General features: G+C 43.5%; 1 pseudogene; it reads left to right on the top strand.

Moving 5' to 3' along the window:
• Positions 1-24,900, top strand: part of LOC143389656 (teneurin-4-like) — a 648,816-nt pseudogene that overhangs the window by 135,672 nt on the left and 488,244 nt on the right.

A 24,900-nucleotide genomic window follows, 5' to 3' on the forward strand; every position in this document is an offset into this window, starting at 1 on the left:
AGTTCACATTTTTCTAAACTTGGTTTTAGAAATTATGCAGCTTCTTATCCAAGGGCCCTTTGGGGGGTCTTAAATAAGTACTGATACAATCTAGTCACTTTTTGGAGAAGCTGACAGTGTAACGGAACTGGATGACCTTGCCTTGATTTGGAAATAAAATTTAATTAGTGGTCAGATGCTAAAGAAATGCAAATTTGGAATTTGAGGACTGGCATGAACGCTGGGTTAACAGGGCAAGTCCTGGTTCCTTCTGTAAGGAGCTGTGTGACTTTGAACATATCGTAAGGTGTTTTTGTTGTTTCAGCTTTAAAATATGACAAAATGAGGTTCTGAGGTCACAGTAAAGTGAGGGAACTTACACAAGCCTCCCCCCAAAATGTAATGGGGGCACTGAGGGGGAGGTGGGCAAAGTGGATGAGCATTTTAAATGTCAAGAGTTATCTATTATAATAAGAATTAGAAAAAGGTATATAAACTGCATCTCAAACCTGTGACTTCATGGATATTTGTATGTAGAATGGTTATAAGTATAAACTGAGTTGTTAGCATCCCCTTTGTATCTACAGAATCCATTTTCAGTTGCAAGACTACCTTTCACTAGGCACGGGCGGTGGGGGGCACAGGAAAGGAGCTGTAGGATTTTTTTTTAATAATAAAATCCCTTAAAAATAAAGTTAAACAAGAATATGTGAATTGCTTTGGAAAAGTTAATGATAGTAGAGGCAACCCATGGATATGGTAAAAAATGTGATGTTGGTGCCCAAATTACTGCATCAAGCCTTGGATGGATCACTAAGCCTTATCGAGCTACAGTTTTCTCAGCTGTAAAAATCTCCCAGGGTGTTTATGAGGATCATGAGATAATGTCTGCAGATATTATCAGCTCAATAACTGTCACTTAGTAGGGACTCAAATGTATGAGTTTCCTTTTCTTTCTGTAGCCTCTTTTTTTTTTTAAGTTAAAATAATATCTGTGATAGGCTGGTAAGTTTTCTTATTTTCAAGATGAGGTAGCAGATCCCAACTGGAGAAGGACAGTCCAAGGGCTGAGGTCACCTGCTCTTTACTCCGCCAGGCTCAGGTGTAGCAGTGAGGGCATAGATCAGACCTCAGATCCAAAGAGCTTGGGGAAACGGACCAAGCTGAGAGAACGAAATAAAGCAACCAAGGCAACAGTCCTGCTCTAACACCAGGGGCCAGAGAGGGAGAATCACAATCTGCTGGGCACTGAGTACTTTTAAATTGTATGGATTTGTATAGCCCCTGCTCTGAAAAGAGCTGAACTCCATGTATACAAGAAAATAAGTTTGGAAAAGTATCTCAGAATGTTGGAAGGAAGTATGTTGAGGTTGCAGCCCTTTTCTTTGCTCTATTTCTTCTGGTTTCTTAGTGGCCTTTCACAGATTAACATCTATGAAAAATAAACATAAGTGCCCAAATGATGGGAAGGCTGAATTTTCTGTCCTGGGAGTTGGGCACTATTGGCATCCGGGCTTGCAACATAACTATTAATTACCATGCTTAATTTTTTATGATCACACTTCATTTTCTGAATAGTTCCCCTTGCAAACCGTGACCATTGGCAATTTCCTCTGCTCCATGGGATCATGGAGAGTTGGTAGCCAACATTAGGTATAAAACCAGTGATGCATTTTAGTCCAGAGGACTCAAGGGATTAATTGTGATTGTCTTCTTGTTTTGCAGATGGAAATTTTGAGAATCAGAGAGGGCTGGTGATCTCTCAGACGCTTGGTCAGTAGGTAAGTGATGATAAAGGACAGTCTGAAACAAAATATGCTTCTAGGCTCTATGACCTAACCTCCGCCAGACCCAGTGGCTCCTGTTTTGTGACTTTTCTATTTTGCACAATTCAAGGAATAAGATGAGCTGGTTTGAGGCCTTTGCAACGTCGTGTGCACTTGTTTCTGGTTGTTCCCTTCGTGGAGTTGGAATGAATGTTCAATTCGAGTTTTTGAAGACCTCCTAGGTATTGTCTGGCCTGCAATGGGACTTTCCCTGGGAATGGTAGACCCATTAGATTCTGGCCTGCCCTGTGGCTGGTGTGACACTCACTGACTGTCCCTGCAATAGACCTGAGTGTTTGATGAATGTAGCACTGATCCAAGGGGTGAGAGGGTGTTGACCTCAGCCCCACAATGACCCACTCTATGACCTTCAGTACACAACTTCACGCAAGGTTGTCTTCATTTTGCCTGCCTTCTTCCCAACTGTTTTACTACAGAAAATTTGGTGCTAGTCTCTGTTCCAGGTACTGGAGATGACAAGCTAAAGACAGCATAGATTTTGCCCTTGAGGAGCTCACGGCCCAGTGGATGAGCTCCTTCTTTCCTTGGTAGTTTCTCATCATGAGAATTTCTCATATCTGCTTGGAGTTTGTAGTTGGTGGAGTGTTTTGTGACCTTCACAAAACTATGTAAGATAGAAAGAAGTTGTGACTTCCATCCACAGAGGAGAGACCCGCGGCTCAGGTTGGCCAAGGCTATCCAGGGAGTAGGACTCAGAGCTGGACTCCAGATCCTTGCTAACTTCAAGGTTGGTTTCTAATCCCAGCAAAAGATTCCCCCTGACAGTTTTAGCATCTTGTGGGTATTGCTGTGCCCTAATCTTCGGCATCAGGGATGAGGTTGGGGAGACAGGCTCTTGGATGGAGCCCTTGTTGATGTGGGAATAATTTCTGCAAGTCGTTCTTTCCTGTGTCTAGCTGATAGGTGCAGAAGCAATGCTTTTCCTCCCTGGCAATAAAAGCAGCCATCGGCTCTGGGTGAGCTGGTAACCAGAGGGAAATCTGCCCAAGGCCAGGGTTGCCTCCTCCAAGTGACTGGGACTTAACATATCATAGAGAATCTGGCAAGGTGTTTGGGGGGATACAGCCCCCTTCTTGTGCTGTGACCCTGCCGAAGGCTGCTGCTTCCCACCAAAGCTTAATGATCCTGGACTAAAGAAAGCTGGTAGCTTCTGCCTTTGCAGAGCTGCCTTGCCTCAGGCGCAGCGCAGCGTGGAGAATGATAGGGATCAGAGGCTGTGCTGTTTGTTTATGTGGAGGACAACTCCTTGTGGAGGAAGTTCTTGGATTGCCTCAAAGTCTGGAATTTCAAAGGGTGCAGGACTAACCTCTGGGACTAGACCTGCTTTTTCTATTTTGCAGTTTGTGTGTGTGCAGGGAATGGTGGCATCCTTGAGGTAGATATGCCTGAAGTGTGGGAAAGTAAAGGATGGCAGGATTTGTGGGCAATGTGTGAATTTTTCAGGATGGGGTATGTGTGTGTGTGTGTGTGTGTGTGTGCGCGCGCGCGGGAGAAAGAGAGACAGAGAGAGAGCGCGCGCGCGCGCGCGAGAGAGAGAGAGAGAGAGAGAGAGAGAGAGAGAGAGAGAGAGCCCTAGGAAGCAATTCTTATGGGAAAAAAATAAAACTTGCTAGTATTATTTTTCAGCAGGACTCCAAAATGGGCTTTAAATAAGTCTCATTAAACTCTTTCATGACTAGGGGAGGCTGGCCCTTCTTTCACTCTGGCTGGGATCACCCAGTTCTCCCTGGCCATCTTCTTTGGGGTCAGATAACAATGCCAGTTATTTGTTTTCATCTCTCCAAAGCCCTTCCCCCTCCCTGCCCTCCACAGCCCCCACTCCCACCCCAGTGCTGTGTGATCTCTCCGCCTGGCCCTCCCCTGGACCTTAACAGGGACAGGGCTGGTGTTGGGACTGACAGATGATAGCTGCTGGAGTGCCCTGTGTCTCTCATTGTCCCAGCAGGGAACTTTAAGGTCTTTGTGCAGGAGGTACACTGAGCTGGGAGTTCCGGGGCACCTTCCTTTCCCTGAGGGTCACTTATGGCTGCAGATGCTTCGCAGGACTGTGTGTGTGCAAACCCTTTCCTTCAAGGGTTCGGTTTCCTCTTGTCTGACATGGGAAGAGGTGAAGTCCTGTTGAAAGGCAGGTTTCACCCTAGACTGCAAGCAATCTGCCAGGTCTCCTGAGTAGAGCCGTTTCCCAGAGTGATTATCTTTCCTGAGCTGAGAGCCAGGTGCTCTGCAACAGGAAGCCAGGCAGGCTTAGCAACAGACTTATCAGGCTACGCTACAAGAATGTTCCTTCGTGTAAACAGGTCTGGGTCTGTACAGTTCTGTTCCTCTCTCTGCATTGGCTCAGCTCTGAGGCTGGTGCATCGTGATTCGCAGGGCTCCTTCGCAGTGGTAAAGCACTCCCTGAGGTGTGCGGCTCTTCTGCATCATTCTTGTTCCTCCCCACACAGAGCTGCAAGTGACTGAGTGTATAGGAAGGACAACCAGTGTTTGTGGTCACCACAAAAAAGCCACTGGCTCAGGGTGGGGGGCGGACAATTGTCCCCCTGGGGTGCTCATGACTTGTATAATATAGCAGGCCTTCATCTGAGTCCTAGTTTGGTCTTTATTCAACCAATTGACTCAACATTTTGCTCCGGTCATTGCAACCTATTGTTGAAGATGTGTCATGCGTATTGCTGTCTAGTCAAGGGTGAGTGGGAATTCACCATCATCCTGCGTCCATTCTACTTGCCAAATTACCTGTCTCAGAGCTGCTGCATCTGCCTAAGGGATGAGGTATCTTTCCTGAATTCATAGAGGCAATAAAGGGATTAGTGGGGGCCATGACTCTGTCAGCCTCAGTTTCTTCATTTCTTAGGTAATAGGTTGTAGGATCGAATAATGATAATCCACAACATATAGGAAAAGACTGATACACAGCAGCAGTAATCGTAGTAGTAATGATGACAGTAATGATAATGCATTATTTTGTGGTACTGTATATTTCTTAAGGTTCTTTTATATTTGATTCTCTCAGCAACCCTGCATTAAAGGCAGGATTAGGATTACTCTCTCAATTAGACAGATGAGGAAATTGGGGCAAAGAGAAATGTGATGTGACTTGTCTACTGCCAGCTCAGAAGGCCTGGTCTGGAGTCAGCAAAAGCCATCATGGCCACAGTGTGGGCTTGGGGAAATGCTGGCTTGGGGATGCCTGGTAGAACTAGAGCATCCAGCCTGGTTGGAGCAGGAAGTACTTCCTCCCCAGACCCTTCTGCCTTTTATCCACCTTGGTCCTGAAGAGCCTGCTGTTTGGAACATTCTGCTTGGTGCTTGTCAGCAACTGCACCCTAGTGGTCATTCTCGAGTCATCGTGGCTACAGTCTTTGGCTCGAATTGGCTCTAAACCAGAAAAGCCAGCTGGCATCAATCCTGTCACATGCCCCAGGTGAACCCATTGCCTGACTTCAAAACTTCCTAGACAGATTCTCCAGGGGTGGGAGAAAGCAGCCACCCAATATCTGCCTTCTATGTGCTCTTAGTCACTGATCAAAAATGCTCATTCAAACACTCTGATCAATAGACACTTAGTAAGCAACTGCATGTGCAAGGTACTCTGGGGATAGGTATATATTTTTTTCTAACTTTTATCTTTTTCACAATAACTAAGTTTCAAAGAAGTTAGTTAACATGCCCAAGACTACATACTAATTTAGTAAAAATGCTGGGATTTGAACTCAGATTCTAGGGCTAGAAAGCTTACACTTTGATTTAAATAAAGCTTGTAGCACAGAGTGGCTAGCAAGAAACAGTGGTCATTTATTAGTGAGAGTTCTTTTTAAAAATAATCATTAACAAAGCACTCACCATACTACATTCTAATTGTTGGTTATTTGTGGTTCTCTTCCACTGGACCATGCAGTTCCTGAGGGTAGAAACTGACAGATCCAGCCCCTATCAAGGTATATGGTTTATAGCAACTGATCAATAAATGTTTGAATGGTTAACAATATTAATAATGAGTGAACTATTGACTACATGCTAGGCATAGTGCTAAGTGCTTTATGTATAGTTTTGGGTCTCTTAACTTTGGGATTCTGAGAACTATTCTGAGAACTGTGAGGTTAGGGAATTTCATCATTTTGTGAACATCATCAGATATATTTACACAAACCAGGTGGTCTCGTCAATCACTCTATGTGGCCTCTTGATGCAATCAAGGGACACAGTAATCATGAGATGCATAAAGCTGCTGCTGGCATGACACAGCATGCTGTTTTATGGTAAACTGATCTCTTGTAAGTATTACATTCTAAAATCATATTAAAATACAGTATAGTAAATACATAAACCAGTAACATCATTGCTTATTATTATGATAAAATATCATGTGCTCTACATACTTGTATGTGCTGCACTTCTATATGACTGGCCGTGAAGTATAGATTTTTCTATACCAACATCATCATAAATATGTGAGTAATGCATCATGCTATGATGTGATAATATTTACATCAGTAGACCGTAATAACTTTTCATTTTCTATGTGACCACTGTCATATGTAGTCTGTCATTGATAAAAAACATCCTTATGTGATGCATGATTATATTATTTTGCTTAATTTTTACAGCAACCCTATAGGATACATACTATTATTTTATACTAAAGGAAAGGTATTGGAAGATTTTTGAGTTACTTTACCAGGTTGCATGGCTGGCTGAAGTGGCAGGACTGGGAGGGGATCTGGGCTAACTGACATAATTTTTGGTGCTCAGTGGATATCCTGTGTCGTTCAGATGCACTAGTCTCCCCAGTTGTCCCCATGTTCTTCATAGCCACAGCTGATTCTCATGGCTCCTTCTGTAAATTCCTGTAAAGCTGTCACTCAAATGCAGGGCCTGCTAATCTTGAGCTGTGTGAGGTTTCCATAGAGAAGAGATAAAGCTAGTGAAGGCTGGAGATTCATAATCATATATGAAAAACAGAATGAAAATCCACTAACAACACTAATGGGAAAGGGGTGTCTTTCCCCAGTAGTAGATTAGATTTGTAAGATACAAGTGGGGGCAAGGTCAACGTCAAGAGGCACAATCTTTTGAGTTCCATGAACAGTGGGGAAGTATTTCAGCAGCATTCTCTGGTGTAACTTTTGGTTTGGCAAGTCCACCACAGCAAACTCATTGGTGGGTGAGACTGAATGAAAGGGAAAGAACAGTCTTGGTGCATTGCTCTCAGGGGAGGGCCTTTACTTCTAGTACCTTCCCACTGGACCTCATGGACCAATGACTTGTTTCATCATGTGGAGCTTCATCGTATGCAAGCCTAAGAAATGGTACTCTAGTTTCCATGCCACAAATAATTGACCCCTTGTGACTTTGTCCAAAAGGTAGCAGGAGCATATGCTTTCTGTGAAAGTAAAGCAGCAGACAGGTAGATCCAGCTGGGAAAGAGAGGGGCTAGGAGTGGCTCTGGGGGCTACCTAGACAGAACAAGGATTCCGATGGAATTTCTGATAGGCCAGAGCTCATGTTGCATGATTCCAGGCAACATGCTGAATCCTGGGGTCCACAGTAAGGAGCACTGGTGCCACCGTCTATAAGCACAAGCACCTATCTTGTGAGGCTGCAAATGAGCACTCCTGCCAAAGGAAAAGGTAAGCAGAGTAACTTTCTGACAGTCTATCAGTTGGAGCCTCCTAGGCATGTCTTTAAGTAGAATCAGGGCTTTGCTGTTTTGGAGGCTAGTCCTGTGCACCCAGGGCGGGTGATGTTGCTAGGTCTTGAAGTTGGACCTGGAAGGTACTTACTCTTTTCTGTACTCCAATGGCTTTTGAACTATGCTCTGCAGAGCCCAGGGGGTTTAGGGAATCCTCTCTGGGATTTCCATATGAGATAAGCAGACAATTCTCTGTTGAATCCTGTCCCTCCAATCTGCGGTTCCTCTTCTGTTTGCAAACTGGGCTTCCTTGCTGCCAAGGCAAAGGTTCAGCCAGGATGCACCCCAGGGCCCTGCTGTTTGCAGCTGATGTTCATTTTCACTGCAGTGTCTGATCTGATTGGTCACTGCCTGTGCCTATCAGTTGTTAAATATTTTGAATTTTACTACTCCCTGCAAGCCTTCCTTTGTGCAACAGAGGCATGGCCCTGTACTAGCTGCATCCTAAAGTAGTACCATCTGCAAGGGTCCAACCTTGAAGCCACTGCTGCACAGAGCAATGGTCGCATTATCTTTGAGAAGGGCTTATCAGTTCATCTTGGGGCCACAAAGTCACTGTTCATGTGGAGGTTGGTGACTTGTCTATTCTACCCCTCCCCCTATTAAAGCAAAAGCTGGATTTGGTTGCAGTGGCAGATCTGGGAACCTGAATCGGTCTTTGCTCCCTCAGCCCCTGAGTGTCTCTTTAGAAAGCAGGTAGCACCACGGTTTATCACCTGCATGTGAACTTGACTCCCAGACTCACTCGGCTGTGCTGTTGAGAACAAACAGTCTTCTCAAATGAGCAGGAAATGCCAGCTTCTCTGGCAGAATTCTACACCGGCATCTCCCACTCTGTCTTCTTAAAAAAAAAAAAAAAAAAAAAAAAAAGAAAGAAAAGACAAAAGGAATGGCAGAGATGTTATATAAAGGAAAGTATATGCACTTGTCACTCAGGCAGGCCAGGATTTATGTCCAAGCTTTGTTCCTCATTAAGCCATTTGACTCTAGAGAATTGGTTCAATCTCTTGGCCTCAGTTTCTTGGTCTATGAAATGGGAATGATGTTAAAATGGCATTTATGATTTACCATGTACCTGGCAGAATTTTAAGCATTTAGATGATAATCTCTACATTTAGATAATAATCTCTACTAGATAGCATTATTCTCTCTTCATCCTACAGATTGGGAAATTGAGGAACAGAATGACTGATTTTTCTAGGTTAACACAAATGGTAGAGCAGACCTCAAATCTGGATGGTTTGGCCAAAAAGACCACACTCCAAACCTCTGTACTTCTCCAGCTCTATCTTGATGCTGTGTAAGGACTGAGTAGTCCCCCAGGAACATGTCTGGGTCAGTGACTAGAGCTAAGCACACATTCCCTATAGCTGATTCTGTCTGCTTATTATGCATTTGGCAGAAATAGAAAAAAAATCTTATTCATTGAGTGCTTTCTATGTGTTTGCACCTATCATCTCTTTTAAACGGCAGTTTTCCTTTTTAGTTTTGGGAGGGGAGAATGGGATAAACAGCCTTCTGAGTTGTGAGCTCCCCATCAATGAAATGCTCTAAACAGGAATAGGATGACCACTTGTCCAGGTTGTAGCAGGGATTTGGGCATTGCATTGTTAGATCATCTCCTGAATTCCACAGTGCTCTTCAGTGCTCAATGAAGGATGCAAGCACTACCAAGATCCCATGGGGCCCCACAACAGTAAAAACAGAGGATGGGAGAAGACCCTTAAACTAATTCTGATGTTTCAGTGTTCTCTAGAAATACTGCACTGATTTCTGAGAGAGTAGCAAAGGCCAATGAAGCAGTTTCTGTCTGTGGCTGCAATCTGTATAACTGTCTGCCAAGAAACCTAGCTACCGGTCTACATTCTGCAATGAGTTTGCTGTGTTATTTAGAAAATCATTTAACCTCTCTGTACCTTTTATCCAAAAGAAATGACAGTACCCTCAAAGAGTCACCGTGTCTACAATGCTTACACATGAGTTGAAAGCATCTTGCCAGTGAGTGTCATTAACATGTATTTCTTCTCATCCTGCTGACACCTTTGCTCTATAATGATTCCTAAAAGTGAGCTGTGGATAAAGGCTAACTATCTCTCTTAGGGTTACAGGGGGAGAGGAGGAGTGATTGAAATGAGAGGAATGGAGCCAACCTAGCCTTTATAGACTGGAGAGCCTCCAAATCTAAAGCAAAACCTCACCTCTGACATAGGCAAAGGAGAAGGAAGGATAAGAACTTTGAGTTTCCTTGCTGCCAAGTTAAAAAGAGAAGACTAATGGACTATGTGTTTATCTCATTGGCTAATGGTGAGTCTTCATTGAAGAGTAAGTAAGCACAGATGACAAGCTATTAGCTAGGCAGAGAGGGGATAGCTTGTGCAGGAATGCAAATACATAATGTATTAGGTGGAGTTCTCCAGGGCCAGACTCTGGGACAGAGATTTGCATGCAGAAAGTTAATCAGTATGCGCTTTTAGGACTAACAACTATAAGGGGGCAAGGGAAGCAGGATTGGGTGGAGGGAAGAGTTGAGCTATAGTAGAGTCACAACAAGGACTTCCACTGGCCCCGCTGGATCACTGGAGCTGGGATGACCCTTCACAAACCCCACACTAAGTCAAGGGCAGTTGGCTTTACTGCCCACTGCAGTGACAGCTGTGCACTGCCGCCAGATGACAGCTCTCTTGGACTAAGGGTCATTCCTGGAGAGGGACTCTATTGAGAGTGGTCAGCAGCCAACAGCAACAGCCCCCAAACTGCAGGAGTGAGTGCCTGACTCCCCAAGGGGGAACCTGGCTGTAACATGACAGCATCCATCTCACATGGTCCAAAGGCTGCCGGTCTTTCCCTCCTCCCCACTGCAGATACTGCCAATTAAAACAGCCTCTTTACCTTCGCATCCAGAAGAGGTCTTAGAACATTTTCAAATGCAAGGCTCCAAATAAATGTTACCAATCAGCTGAAATTCACTTGTGATAAGGAACCCATTTTCTACTTTACCCTCTACATCTGTAGGAGACATTTATTAATGGTATAATAATAGGTCTTCAGTGTTATGATTGAGCTTTCAAGATCGAACAGCTGGTAGACCTTAGAGAATTTCCCTGATGCGTCTACTGGAAAAAGCTATTTTCTTATATTTTCCCTTATTATGCCCTCTGACCATTTTGATCACTGGCTTGTTTTCTTCTGTCTCTACTAAGTGCTGTTTCCCCTTGGTTTATTTCTTTTTTTCCTTCTTTTCTTTTCAACATATATTCTCTTGTCATCACACTCTCATGTCAATCATCAACAATCCTGTGATAAACCTGTCCATCTGAGTAGCTTCTGTAGCCTCCCTAACAATACATTACATCCATTTTAGCTGAAGAAGAAACTGAGACTCAGAGAGGATATCTCATCTTTGCTTCTTTTAAGAGACAAAGACAGCTTTATCTTTGGTCTATGGGTCCCTAAGTTTGTGTGCTTTCTTCTCTACCTTTGAGATGTGTGTGTTTGTTGGGCGTGGGGGTGATCTTGATGGATCTCCTTATTGAATTTTTCCTGACTTGGATTCCTACAAACTCCTCTTGTGAATCCTTCAGGTCATTGTGAATCACTGCAGAGTGCTCTCCCTGCCCAGGGTGGTTACAGAGTTCTGGGCACAGCCTGGCCCCTGAGCCTACAGTGTTCTGTTTCATTCAATTCTGGAGATATTCCAATGAAGGGAGGCTTTAGGATCACAGGCTCACTGTCAGGAACAGTGCACTGGGACTAACACAGAAGCCAAATAATGGTCTGGTTATGGCTCTTGATAAATGAGGCTGTGGTCAGATCAGCTGGCCAACTACCAAAAGCTTGGCAGCATCTCTGGCGGTGCCCACTAGGGTCTCTGGGCAGAATGCCTATGCTCTGATCTGTCATCCTTCTCCTCCCAGAGAGATATTTTAGGTAAAAGAAGGTCTCTTGCCTTTGCCAAGGGAAGGTTCCATCAAACCCAAGATTAGTTAGGCTGTTGTTGAGGAGGACCCACTGAAGCCCCAGTTCTGTGCCAGATATTAAGCTAAACACTTTGGGACGCACACACAAATCAGTGTCCCTACCCCCTCACATTTGGGCCCGTGTCTTTGGTGTGTGTGTGTGTGTGTGTGTGTGTGTACCCTTTAACTAGCAGACATGGGACCCACAGGTCTGTAATGTGTTACTTTTGGGCTCTTATGTCATGGTCTAAAGCGCCAGGGGCAGACTCAACAAACTGACCATGAGATCATTGGAGAAGTATTTATTAGACATTGGTGATCCATAGAACATACTTCCTTAAGTAATACATGAAATCCTTGCTGGATAATCCAGGGCCAAATGGGTCCAGGGGTTCTGTCTGACCTGCTTTCTCACTGGACACCCAAGGGGAACAAGTTACACACTTAATAACCTCCTTCCAGCCATGACTTGGGGAGAACTGTTCATTTTCTGGCACCTCACTTCTGTGCCATCTTCCTTCCTCATGTGTAGAGCCAAAATTTTCCAGAAGAAGAGGCGGCTGAGTGGAGGGGGCTTGACCCCATGTGCTGGCTTTATCAAACCACACACTCTCTTGACCCTTCCATGACTACTTTTCTGAGTTGTAAAGCAGGGTGATCATCCTTTCCTTGCTGGCATCCTCTGAGAATTGCACGTGAGAATGCATATGAAATTCCATTACTGAACAGCCATGGGCCAGCATGAGGATTTGTGGTTCTGGATTCTGTCTTTCTTCTACCAGTTTTTGTTTCCTGGTCTGGCCCCTTCACCATAAGCTCCCATCCCAAATTCAGAAATATATTTTGTCTATGCACATAGCTTTTCCAACAGCTATTTGTAAACATCTTTACCGTTACCCTTCCCAATGAACTTGTTTTAGTTATCTATGTGTCTGTCTTCCTTTCTAAACACCAATATATTTAAAAATCTTGGTTCATTTCTATCCCCTGTATACAACAGATGTTCCATAATTGTTTGAATAAAGAAATGAAGATGAAGGGAAATGAGCAATATGGGCACCTGCTACATATCTTCTCTGGGTATGGAAGGCCGCCTACAATCCTCACAGCAGCTCTGGAAGGTGGTGGTATGCCCACTTCTGCAAAAAGGAAACTGAGATCCAGGGAGGTGGAGTCACATACCCAAGAGAGAAAGGAAGAACAGACTCAGGCCTCTGGACTCAAAAACTAGGGCCCATTTTCTATGCTGGGCTCTCTCTACCCCTCTCCTCTGTTCACATTATTATCGCACAAAACAACATGAATACAACAATAACGGGAAAGGAAATAAAATCACCTTCCGTCTCACTACTTTTAGCAAGTCAGCTGTTTCCATTTTTTTCCACATTCCCTACAGTCTCTTTCTTGCATATTTTTATAGCAGCATTATTGAGATATAATTCACATGCCATAAAATTCACCCTTTTAAAGAATACAATTCCCTGTTTTGTAGAATAATTACAGAGTTGTGCAACCATCACCACTATCTAATTTTAGAACATTTCATCACCCCCAAAAGAAACTCCATCCTCACTAGCAATTGCTCCCCATTCTTTGCTCCCCCCAGCTCTGGCTACCTCTAACCTACTTTCTCTATGGACTTGGCTATTCTGAACATCTTATATAACTGGAATCATACAAGATGTTGCCTTTATTCTGGTTTCTTTCTTTTAGCATAATGGTTTCAAGGTTTATTCATACTCTAGCATGAATCAGTAATTTTTTCCTCTTTCTCTCTCTTAAACACACACCCTGAATTTTTTTAATCTGTATATCAGTTGGTGATGGACATTTGGGTTGTTTCCATTTTTTGACTACTACAAGTATTGCTGTCACAAACACTTTTGTATAATTTTTGTGTGCATATATTTTCAACTCTTTTGGATATAGGTCTAAGAGTGATATTGCTAGGTCATGTGGTAACTCTATGATTAACATTTTCAGGAGCAAGCATCCTGTTTTCAAAGGTAGCTGGTACCACACTATAGAGTCCCACTGGAAATTTATGAATTTTCCAAATTCTTTTACATTATTTATTTCCAAAATTCTGAAAAAAAAATTTCTGTAGTTGTGTATGGACAGCCTGCCTTTATTTTATTTGTTTATTTTTATGTGGTGCTTAGGATCAAGCCCAGTGCCGCACACATGCTAGGCAAGCAAGCATTTTGCCACTGAGCTACAGCCCTAGTCCTCCAAAAATTTTTATTATGTCTTCTTTTAGACACCCCTGTGGGTTTGAGATGGCATCTCATTGTAGCTTTAATTTGGATTTCCCTAATGACTCATAATGTTCAGCATCTTTACATGATTATTGTCAATTTAAAAAATCTCTTTGAAGAAATAGCTATTTAAATCCTTTGCCCATTTCTTCATTGAGTTGTATTTTTATTGATGAGTTATAAGGGTTCCTTATATATTCTTGATACAAGTTACTTATCAATGATTTGCAAATATTTTCTCTCATTCTGTCTTTTTACTTTCTTGATAATGTCCTTTGCAGTACAAAAGTTTTTTATTTTGATGAAGTCCATATTTTTATCTAATTTTTTTTTTCTTTTGTCACTTAGGTTTTTGGTGTCATATCTAAGAAGCCATTGCTTAATCTAACGGCATGAAGATTTATGCCTGTTTTTCTCTAAGAGTTTTATAGTTTTAGTTCTTACATGTAGGTCTTTGATTCACTTTAAACTAATCTTTTTATCTTGCATGGTGTTCTCAATCCAACCTTATTCTTTTGTATTTCAATATCCAGTTATTCTAGAATTATTTTTTCAAAAGATTTTCTTTCCCACTGAATTGTTTTGATACTCTTGCACAAAATCAATTGACCATAAATATGGAAGTTTATTTCTGGATTTTCAATTCTATGCCATTGATATGTATGTATGAATATATGTATACACATACACCACACACACATACACACACACACACGCACATGGATATCCTTTTGATTACTACTTCATAGTAGTTTATAAACTATTAAGTGTAGAAATGTAGATTTTCCAAACTTCTTTTGAATATTTTTTAGTTTATGTATCCTGTGCATTTCCATATAAATTTTAGTATCGCATTGTCAATTTCTATTTGTAAAAATCCAGGGGGATTTTGATGGGAAATGTATTGAATCTGCTAGTCAATATCGCCATCTATACAATATTAAGTCTTCCAGTACATGATCCATGATTATGGCATAACTTTTCATTTATTTAAAACTTTCAAAATTTCTTTTGATGGTGTTTTATAATATTCATAATGCAAGGATAGTACTTTTTGGGGTAAGTTATTCTAAATTATTTTGCTCTTTTTGGATGCTATTATAGACAGAACTGTTTTCTTGGTTGTATTTTTGGTTTGGTTATTGCTAGTGGATAAAACTATAATTATTGATCTTATATCCTGCAACCTTGTTCAACTTGCTTATTAATTCATAGTAGTTTTTAAATAGATTTCTTAAGATTTTCTAGATGTATAAGATCTTATTGTCTATGAGTAGAGAGAGTTTCATTTCTTCTTTCCCCTAATCTGAATGTTTTCATTTATTTTTCTTAGCTAAATTCTCTTAGATGTTTCAGTCCATTATTGAATAGAAGTGATGAGAGCAGACACCTCATTTCTAATTTTTAGGGGAAAGTTCTCAGTCTTTGACAATTAAGTATAATGTTATCTGGGTTTTTTTTTTCAAAGAGGACTTGTATCAAGTTGAGGATTACTTCCTTTCATAGTTTTGTTGAGTTGTGTGTGTGTGTGTGTGTGTGTGTGTGTGTGTGTATGTATTATGAAGGAGGGTTGGATTTTTGTTATTTTTCTGTGTCTATTGACTTGATCATGTATGTCATTTTTGTCCTTTGTTGTCTTAATATTCTGTATTACATTGATTAGTTTTTGTTTGTTAAACCAACCTTACAGATCTTGATAAATCGTAACTTGGTGATGGTGTATAATCCTACATGTTGTTGTTTCAGCTCAGTAGTATTTTGTTGAGAATTTTTCTGTCTATATTTATGGGGGACATTTTTCTATAATTTTTTAAAAATGATGTCCAGGTCTGATTTTGGTATCAGAATCATAAAATGAACTGGGAAGTGTTCCTCCCTCTTCTATTTCTTACACGATTTTATAAAGGATTAGTGTTAAATCTTGCCTCTTTTTTATAAACTTTAAAAAGTCCTGATGAGCATAAAGCTTATGACAGCTTACAGTTATGTCTTTTCCCTTGTTCACATCAGAAAAAGAGTCTATAAACCCTAGAAACTTGGTAGTGAATTGAATTTCTTGACATTATGCTAGAATAGGCACTGAACACTGAGGACCAAGGGTGGATAGAACAGATACAATTTTTAACATTTTAAACATTTGAACACAAATGCCTAGATGGATGCTCCTTTGAAGCAAAACTTTCTCCTCCATAACAGATAATAGATTGGCCTCTCCACCTCATGCTGAACAAGACCAATGCTCATACCATTATCTCCCCTGGAATCCATCCTTGTCCTTCTAGAAAACCAAAATATCCACCAGTATTAATAGCTCGGCATCCAGGAGGTTAACAAAAGAGTCCAGTGTTTGTTTTTGTTGTTTTTTAATATGTGAAATTGCGTAAAGAATATTCCTGGCTGAAATTGCTTGCAGCAGAGAAACGAAGAGTCTGAGATTATATCCTGAAATGCAGCAATTTCACTACAGTACAGATAATGATGTCAATCCTGAACACTTCTAAACGAGAGAGGCTTAGAATTGTGGCCATCCACTCATTCATACAGTGACTTCATTAGTTAATTCTGCAATTATATATTAAGCCTCTTTCCTGTGCCAGGTCCTTTACTGGAGTGTCTGGTCACACAGAAAGAAATCCATCTGGCTTGCTGCTCCAGAGGAGCACTCAGACTTATGGGGGGCATATTGGATTCTATTCATTGACTCACAAGCTTGAACATGGCTATAACACAGGCATGTAAGGGAAGTCACAGGAATGTGGCGATAGGAGGGATCAAGGATGAACAATGTCAGAACAAAGTGTTCCACACAGAGTCTTAAAGGATGCAGAGGAGTTTGCCTACTAGACTATGGAACAGGGCCATGGGGCACAAGCAGAGCCAGGAAGGCCATAAGAGCGGAGTCTATCTGCATATTCAAAGACATTCACAAGAGCTTAGGGGAACTTCTGGAAGGTGATATGGAGAGGCCCAGTGGGCAGGTCTTAAAGGACCTGTGTACTTTGTGAAGGAGTCTGCACTTTCCCCTGGGATATTAAAGATTTTAAGGATTTGAGACTTTGTCTCAACAGGAGTCCAGTGGTATCAAAGCAGAACTAAAATAAGATCTGATAACAAAGGCCAGGTCTAGATTTTGGAGAATCTTACTTGGATGGAATGTGGATCTCCTGGTGCCCTGTCATTGAGCACTGCCCATCCCATGGCCTTCATCTTCCCTTCCATTGCCCTAGAAAGGCCATCCCAGGTCACCAGGAGGTAGGACTTAAAAAGGTTTAATTCCAGCAGAGTACAGAGATGCATGCTTATAATCTCAGTGACTGGAGAGCTGAGGCAGGAGGAGTTTTTGACATGTCTCAACAACTTAGTGAGGCCCTGTCTCAAAATAAAAAATGGAAAAGGGCTGGGCATGTAGCTCAGTGGTAGAGCTTCCTTGAGTTTGAACCCAATACCAAAAAAAAAAAAATTAATTCTGATCTCAACTATTATTTCCAAGCTGGGGCTGATAACACTGAGTCTCACTTTTCTCATTGGTAAAATAGGGACATTATATTCATGCTGATTCCTAGATTTTTGTGCAATGAAACGAAAAAGGGTTCTCCAAATTTTTAAAGAAATCCCTACCAATTGGACTGAACATGAGTCCTAGTCTGTAATGGATGTGAGACCATCAATGCTGAGAACTAGTGATTCCCATCCCTAGTCACCCACTGGCTGCTTAATCCTGGACAAGTCATTTAACATTCAACTCTCTGAGTCTCAGTGTCCTCCTCTGTGGAAATAAAAACTCCCTTTGCAGGTTGCAGAGGGTAGTAAGCATGAATGATCCCAGGCATGTCCCTGGTATTGAGAAAGTTCTTTAGAATCTGTGTGTGAACAAGGAAGCCCTGCTTTTTTTCAACTGTGGGGCTTCTGGAGGGCTGGGCTGTGTCTCCTTCATCTCTCTATATGCAGAGCCTATTGCCACGCTTAACCTGTGAAGACAGTTCGGTGTTTCTGCAGTTGAATTTATTTCCAGCTCCCAACCCTTTACTCATTCCACATTTCTGTCTAGTTGCTAAAATAATTGACTGTGACCTTTTAGAAATCTAAATAAATCAATAGAGAAAGAAGATTTCAAATGATTGCATTTTATATACCTTATTTTATCCAGTGGACCAACCAGGTATTAATCCATTTGGGGCTTCCCTAAGGGAGCAGGCAGGGCCCATGGCTTCAGCAACCACTAACCCAGCCTGGCTGTCCCAGTTTCTCCAGCAGAACAGCAGTGCCACATCTCTTGTGCCTTGGGGAGTTAGAGTTTAGCCTGGGAGAGATGTGTTCTTAATGATGCTTTTATACCCAGGGGCATCCCATGAAGAGAGCTTTGGGAAGGTGAAGTGGGGCAGGAGGCTGTGGGAGTCACAGGCCAGGGGGCAAAATGTGAAGAGATGGGACTCACACCCTGGAACTTGACTCTAGGGAGGGTGTGTGTTTTTGCAGCAGCCCTAAAGACAGTTTTAGTGCAGAATGTGACCTAGACTTGCTTCCTTCCTCAGTCTAGTTTCCATACCTGCCACCCACTGCTTCTTGTATTTCCACCCAAATGAAAGAAGCAAGCTAAAGGACTCACAGGCCCAAAGCCAGGCCCTGAAGCTACAGTACACTCCTTGCCTAGTCTCCCACTAGTATCACCTACTGAAGACAAGGCTTTGGAATGAGTGAGCCATGGCTGGCCCCTGGAGCTGGTCCCTGTGGGAAAACAGCCACAGAGGGATGAAGAAAGGTCTTTGGGAGCCCTTTGGAGGCTACAGTGAATTCTGACTTAGGGAAGAGAGAGGTAGAAGGAAAGAGCTTTGAAAGCTGCAAGAGATCCATGTCTTAGTCTGTTTGTAACAAAACGCCTGACAGTGGATAATTTATAGAAAGTAGAAATTTATTTCTCATGATTCTGGAGACTGAGAAATGCAAGACCCAGGGGTCAGTATGTTAGGTGTCTGCTGAGGGCTGCTCTTTGCTTCCAAGGTGGTACCTTGTTACTGGATCCTCTAAGGTGAATGGATGTTGTGTCCTCACATAATAGAAGGGAAGAAAGGCAAAAGAGTCTAGGTAATTTCCTCCTTTTATAAGGTGCTCATCCATTCATGAGGGAAGAACCCTCATGAATAAATCACTTCCCCAAAGCCACACCTCTTAGGATTGTTGCATTGGGGATTATGTTTTGACATGAATTTTGAAGGGACTCATCTATTCAAACCATAGCAAGTGGGTATTTGAGGTGCATGTTGAAGGGTGAAAAGTGACATAAAAGGAATCAGAGGGTATTCCAGGCACAAGGAAAGTCTGCCCAGGTCTCATACCCAGAAGGTTCCAGAGTTTTGAAGAAATGGGATAAAATTCAGTGGAGCAAAAACAATAAATATTGGGGCAGGAATGGGGATGGTGGGGAGACATGAAGTTTTTCCTGGTTAGGAAAAGCCTGTAGGAGGGTGGACTCCATCCTTTGAGTGGTGGGGATGCCAGATAGACCAAGGAAGGTTAGCCTTAAGTAGCCCTGAATTAATTCACTGAACAATCATCTGTGAAGCACTTCTTTGGTCTCTTGTTGCTTGACTCTGGAGTGAAGCAGTTGGACTTGACTCAAGGAAGCTTATTCTCCATCACCCTGCCTGCCATCCTCTCCTTAATACCATCTTATCTGCTGCCCCTCTCTTAGAAGTCAAGCACTACAGAGTTGTGTTGCTCATTTTCTGCCTGGGTACATGTGCCAAGGGCTTCCGGGTAGAAGGTGATTAGGAAACACATTAAAAATGAACCTCTTGGCAATTTAGAAAGTTCGCTGAGGTCCTCCAGAGCCCAACAAAGAAGTTCCTAACATGGTGGACTTCTAGCTTGCAAGGCCCACCTTCCCTGGACCCATGCGGAATCTAAGAGGTACAAAAAGCTGATCCATAGCTGTGAGAGTGTCAGGCATTGGTGGTTATGCAAATATCTGCCAGTGTAGACACATGTATATGTGCCTGCTCCACAGGCGTGTGTGTATGACCTTGGATGTGAATGTTGGGTAGATCTGTGTCCCTGGACCCCTGTACACTTGTCTGGTTATGCTCCTGTGGACGAGTCTGTGAGAGTTCCTTTCAGGCTCGGTTGGTTCTTGGAAGATACAGAACTCCTGCCTCACCTTGAAAACAACCCTTTTGTTTGTGATTTCCTGATGGTGACAGTGTCGCCACGCTCGCCTGTCACTTGTGCACATGCACACACATACCCAGCACCACTTGGGAGTCGCGAGCTCTGAGAAATTCCTGAGAGACTGCCATGGGCCACTTGAGTGAGTTGCTAATGGGCCTGCCTCCTTCCTCAGAGAAATGGTCCAGGAGAGGGTTCTGGAAATGAGATTTTAGTATCAGCTTAACTTCAATAAAATTCAAAAAAGATGGAGTGGGGAAAGAAGCTGCTTCTTCAGATGCATTTCTGGTGGGAAAGTTCCTCTGATGTCTTGAATCTTGGAAGAGAAGCCTTCAGAGAGGTGCTCAGGAGCTGACAACAGCTTCCTCAATACAGGCCCACCCTGGTCTTGGGTTCTGGGTCTCTAATCTACATGCTGACTGCCTTGTAGACTGCTCTAGAGGGTGCCTTTTCGCAGTTGCCAGAGAATAAGCCTGTGTGACAGTCATCAGTCAGTGTGTCCAGCCAGACTCATTTTCTTGGTGGGACCCAACTTAGATCTTTGTGTTTCTAGACTCTCTCAACTGTCTTCATTGGCATCAGCAGTGCCTAAATCCTTTGGCCTTGACTCCTTGTTGGAACAAGAAGGTAAGAAAATAAACAATGGAATGACAATATGTGTTACCACCACTCCCTTTCAGATCTGCTCTCTCTTCTGTCTTCTCTGAGGAAACCTGGGAAGTCAGGAGAATCTCATTTGCACTCTGCTGCCTTAGGCAGAATTAGGCTTGTTGTTCTCTTTTACTTTGTAGAGAGGAGTTTCAACCAGTGAGCTGATTAGAAGGCTGCTCTGGGACCTCCTGGGCAGTACGTGTGCAGTTTGCTCTCTGAGCCAGGATGGAGAACTGGCTGTCAAAATAAAGAAGACCATCAGAAACAATACAGACTCTCAGAGGCAGGGCCAGAAACACTTCTGGGGTCCCTTTATCTGTACCCCAACCTAGGCTCAGATAGCCTTATCAGTTACTCCCAACAGGCCTGCCAATAGCCAGCTTGGAGTTCAAGTCCCTGACTCCAAAGCCAGCTCTCTGTCTCCCTGGCCCTAACTCTGTGCCACAGAGAGGTAGCCTGCTTTCACCATATTCAGAAGATTCCTGCAGGGTTGAAGCCAGTGGATGGACCTGACAGCATGATGAAAAGCGGAGGTTTTGGAGTCACAAAGCGCTGAGTTCAAATCCCGTCTTTGCATGACTAGTCATGTGTCATAGGATAAGTTGCCTTCACTCCCTCCAATCTCAATATCCTCATCTGTAAAATGAGAGCAATAACCCTCCTCTCCCCGAGGGTGCTGGAAAGATTCAATGAAATCACGTGTGCCAAATCTGTAGTAGTATCCCTGGCTCAGAGTAAATTATCAACAAATGTTATTGCCCCCTCCATCTGGAAGCTGAAAAATTCAATTAACCAGAACCACCCATTTCCACCCCCACCCCCACCTGTTCCCCAGGCCTCTCAGTTCACAGAATCATGAATCTTGTGTTTGAAAAAGAACTCTATAAATCACCTGGCATAGCCCCTGGCAGGGGAGCTCTCGTGGTACTTGTTCAGTGTGTTCCTCAGTCTTGCTGGCTCATCCTGCCTTACTATAAGCAGAATTCCCACCAGCACAGCCAAAAAAAGGGAATGATGTTGTCGGTAGATTCCACAAAAGAGCTAATATTAGCTGGGTAAGAGGATGGGGCTGCACCTAAATTTAGAATCTGTGTCTTCAGCCCTTTCCTGAGGCTGCAGAAACAGGGGGATGGAGGGAGGGGTGTTTGCCAGAGCAGGCAGAGCAGCTGGGCTGGGCCTCCCTGCCTCAATGCTGCTTCACTGTCTCTCTCCCCGGAAGTAGGAAGCAGAAAATGGCCACTAGGGAGGGAGGGAGACTGCAAGCAGGTGTCCAAAAAGCAGCAAGGTATAAAATAGTGACAAAGGTCTTTAAGGCTCCTGTCAGGATACCAGAGCCCTTGGAACAGGGTGGTAGGGAGATAGAGGCATGTGCTCTGGAACCTTCTACTCTTAAGATGGTATCCAGAGAGATACTGGTTTTGTCCTCCAGCGCATGCTTCTATGGAGGCCTGGGTGTCACAGGACACTGGGCTCAGGCCAGAAGGGATATGCAGAAACTTCTGGCTCAGATGTGTCCCCAGGAGTGGTGTTTTGCACATGCTCTCTCACAAAGTATCTGCCCTTCCTTTCTCTGCTTGATAAACCCCTCTTGGGGCCTTGCTCCAGTCTTCACCCTGTGACCACTTTGCCATCCTTCTAGCCCCTGTATGTAGGTAAGTCAGTCAAGTACTTCTGCTAAGCAGACATCAAGGTGCAAGGTTCAGGGAGAGCAGAGCGTGAGCAGGTCCCATTTGTTCTACAGTAGGTCCCATTGTGCAGGGCACACCCTGAACAGCCACACTGATGTCCCTGATATTCTGCCTACATGCCAGTACTGTGTTCTCAACGTGTGTGCTCTGCAGGTTCCTCAGCCCTTATCACAGTGTCTTGCCACCAAAATGAAGGCCACAGCTGAAGTCCCATGGCTTTGGGGCTAAGTAGGATGACCAGTGGCCTAAAGTCCAGCCTAGGTTCTGCTCCTATAGCTGGAGGAGTCCCAGCAAGGAGCTTTCACATACCCCCTCTCTATTTTCCCATTCTTAAAAGGAGGGGGGTAAATCAGATGATCTCCAGGTCTTTCAGCCTTACAGTCTATTTATCTGCTCATTTTTAGGTGGCATGATGAAAATATAATCAGAAAAGCATGTGTGTTCTACCCTTCCCCCAAATAAAGTCCACATGATCCAAAGAGAAATAGAAATTACTTATGATTTTTTAGAGTCTGGCTTTCCCCTCATTGGCTCCCCTCTGCTGGAGTCTTAGGCTGGACCAGAAGGCCTGTCTATACAGGATGCCAAGGATTACCTGTCACCCAGGGAGGACTAGCCCAACTCTGCTTTGCCCTCAGGCTGTGTCTGCAGCTGTGGCATTAGGATGGGGCTGGGGTTGCAAGTTTCCCCAAACATGAACAAGCCTTTGGAAACATTAACAAGTCAACAGCCCCTTTGGGACACTTTTTCTGGCATCACGTCACTGTCTTGAAATGGTTACTGGATAGAGTTATCTGGGCCTTTTCCTTCTTGGAGAGTTGGGCAAGAATCAGGGAAGTGCTGGGGGGCAGAGCCAGGGCAGCAGCAGGAGGAGGAGGAGGCCTGGGTGTAGGTACCTGCCTTGAAGAGCTGTGTTTTTGCAGCCACTTTCCTTGTTTACAGGCAGCAGCCTGCAGTGTCTCTTCCATCTCAGAGTGTAAAGCACATGGCTGGGCTGGCAGAGAAGTAGGCTGGCTCCACCTGGGCTGCAGGCACTTTTTGCACATAAATCACTTGAGAGCAGTCAAGGTGTCCATGTAAAATGTTTGCATGTGGTTTGTGTCTGAGCAGCAGAGGCACCCAAAAGAGAAAAGAAAAAGAAAACATTGAGGGATATAAAAAAACAAACAAACAAACAAAAAACTACATGCACAAATATATTGCTCACAACTACACAGCCCCTGGAGACTTTTGGGGATTGTTTGTTCCTAAGAATAGATTGAAACTTGGTGATTTTTAGAACCAGAGAATGTCAGCACTGGGTGGAATGTAGGAGATTATTCAGTCTGGAGGATTTCAAGCTTTTATTGACCACCAGAGCCTATCTTCAAAGAGAATTTTACAGGGACCCAGACTGTATAAAATAGAGCAAAGCAGTGCTATTCCAGATAAAGTGGGGAAGAGAAGGGAGGGGGCAACTCTGGACTCCCTTGAGCAGAGGGAAAGCCACTGAGCTCTCCCAGTTCCCTCTAGGAAACTGAGGGCTAGAGTGATCTCCTCACCAAGGTCCCATGGCCAGTGAATGGAGAGGCCCAGATGGAACCCAAAGCTAAACTATGGGAAAGGTTGTTTCACAGCAGCAATGAGATGAAAATACAGTTACCCCTCAGGATCTGTGGGGGACTGGTTCAGGATCCCAGCCCTTCATGGATGTCAAAATCCACAGAAGCTCATGTTCCTTGTAAAAATGGCATGGCATTGGCATATAACCTGGACATGTCCTCCCGTGTACTTTAAATCATCTCTAGATTACTTATAGTACCTAATACAATCAGTGATTATACTAGATTGTTGAAGGGTTAATGAAAAGGGGGGAAAGTCTGTACATTTCAGAATGGATACAATATTTTTCCCCAAATATGTTTGATCTTTGGTTGGTTGGATCTGCTAGTGCAGAATCTAGGGAGATGGAGTACCACAGTGCTGCTTCCTTCTGAGCCACATCAGCCGTCTTACTATCACAACAAGCTGCCATGGTTATGTGATTAAGACCCTCCCAGCAACTTATAGTAGGATCATCAAATGCCACAGCTGGAAAGGCCAAAGGTTTTTAATCTGCCCACTGCTTGGGACTGGGGTTTCCCCAGGGGAGAGAAGGAAGGTGGCCTGGTGAGTCCCACTTTCTAGTTCACAAGACTGGCTCCTTTCTTACCTGTTTGACCAACTGTACCTTGAAAAACATAAAAGGAATGAAGGGAGTTACTTCAACTAAACAAAAAAGCATGAAAACCTCCCATTATGTTCAGACCTCTTCAGCCTGATTTACTTGACTCCATGAAAAGAGGCTGAACTTTCTATGGAAACTGAATCAACGAACAAAACTGCTGTCCGTTAAATCACTGCAGGCCCAGCATTTGTCATCTTAGCAAACATGAGAAAAAGCCTGATGCCTCTGCAAAGCCAGGCATGTGGATTTGTGAGCAAATGTAGATTCCTGTGGGGGACCTTCTTCCTCTTGTCCTTGGTCCCTGCCACCATGTAATTGTTTGCTTTTGACCTGTTTAGGACCTAAGGTGACCTCTCCCAACACTCCCACCCAACCTCACATTTCCTGCCCCTGGTCATTTCCACTTCTCACACACTGCCCATGTCCCCTCTCCAGTATGGGGTGCACCCAAGTGTTAAATC

This window comes from Callospermophilus lateralis, unplaced genomic scaffold, assembly GCF_048772815.1.
Source record: "Callospermophilus lateralis isolate mCalLat2 unplaced genomic scaffold, mCalLat2.hap1 Scaffold_169, whole genome shotgun sequence".
NCBI lineage: Eukaryota > Metazoa > Chordata > Mammalia > Rodentia > Sciuridae > Callospermophilus > Callospermophilus lateralis.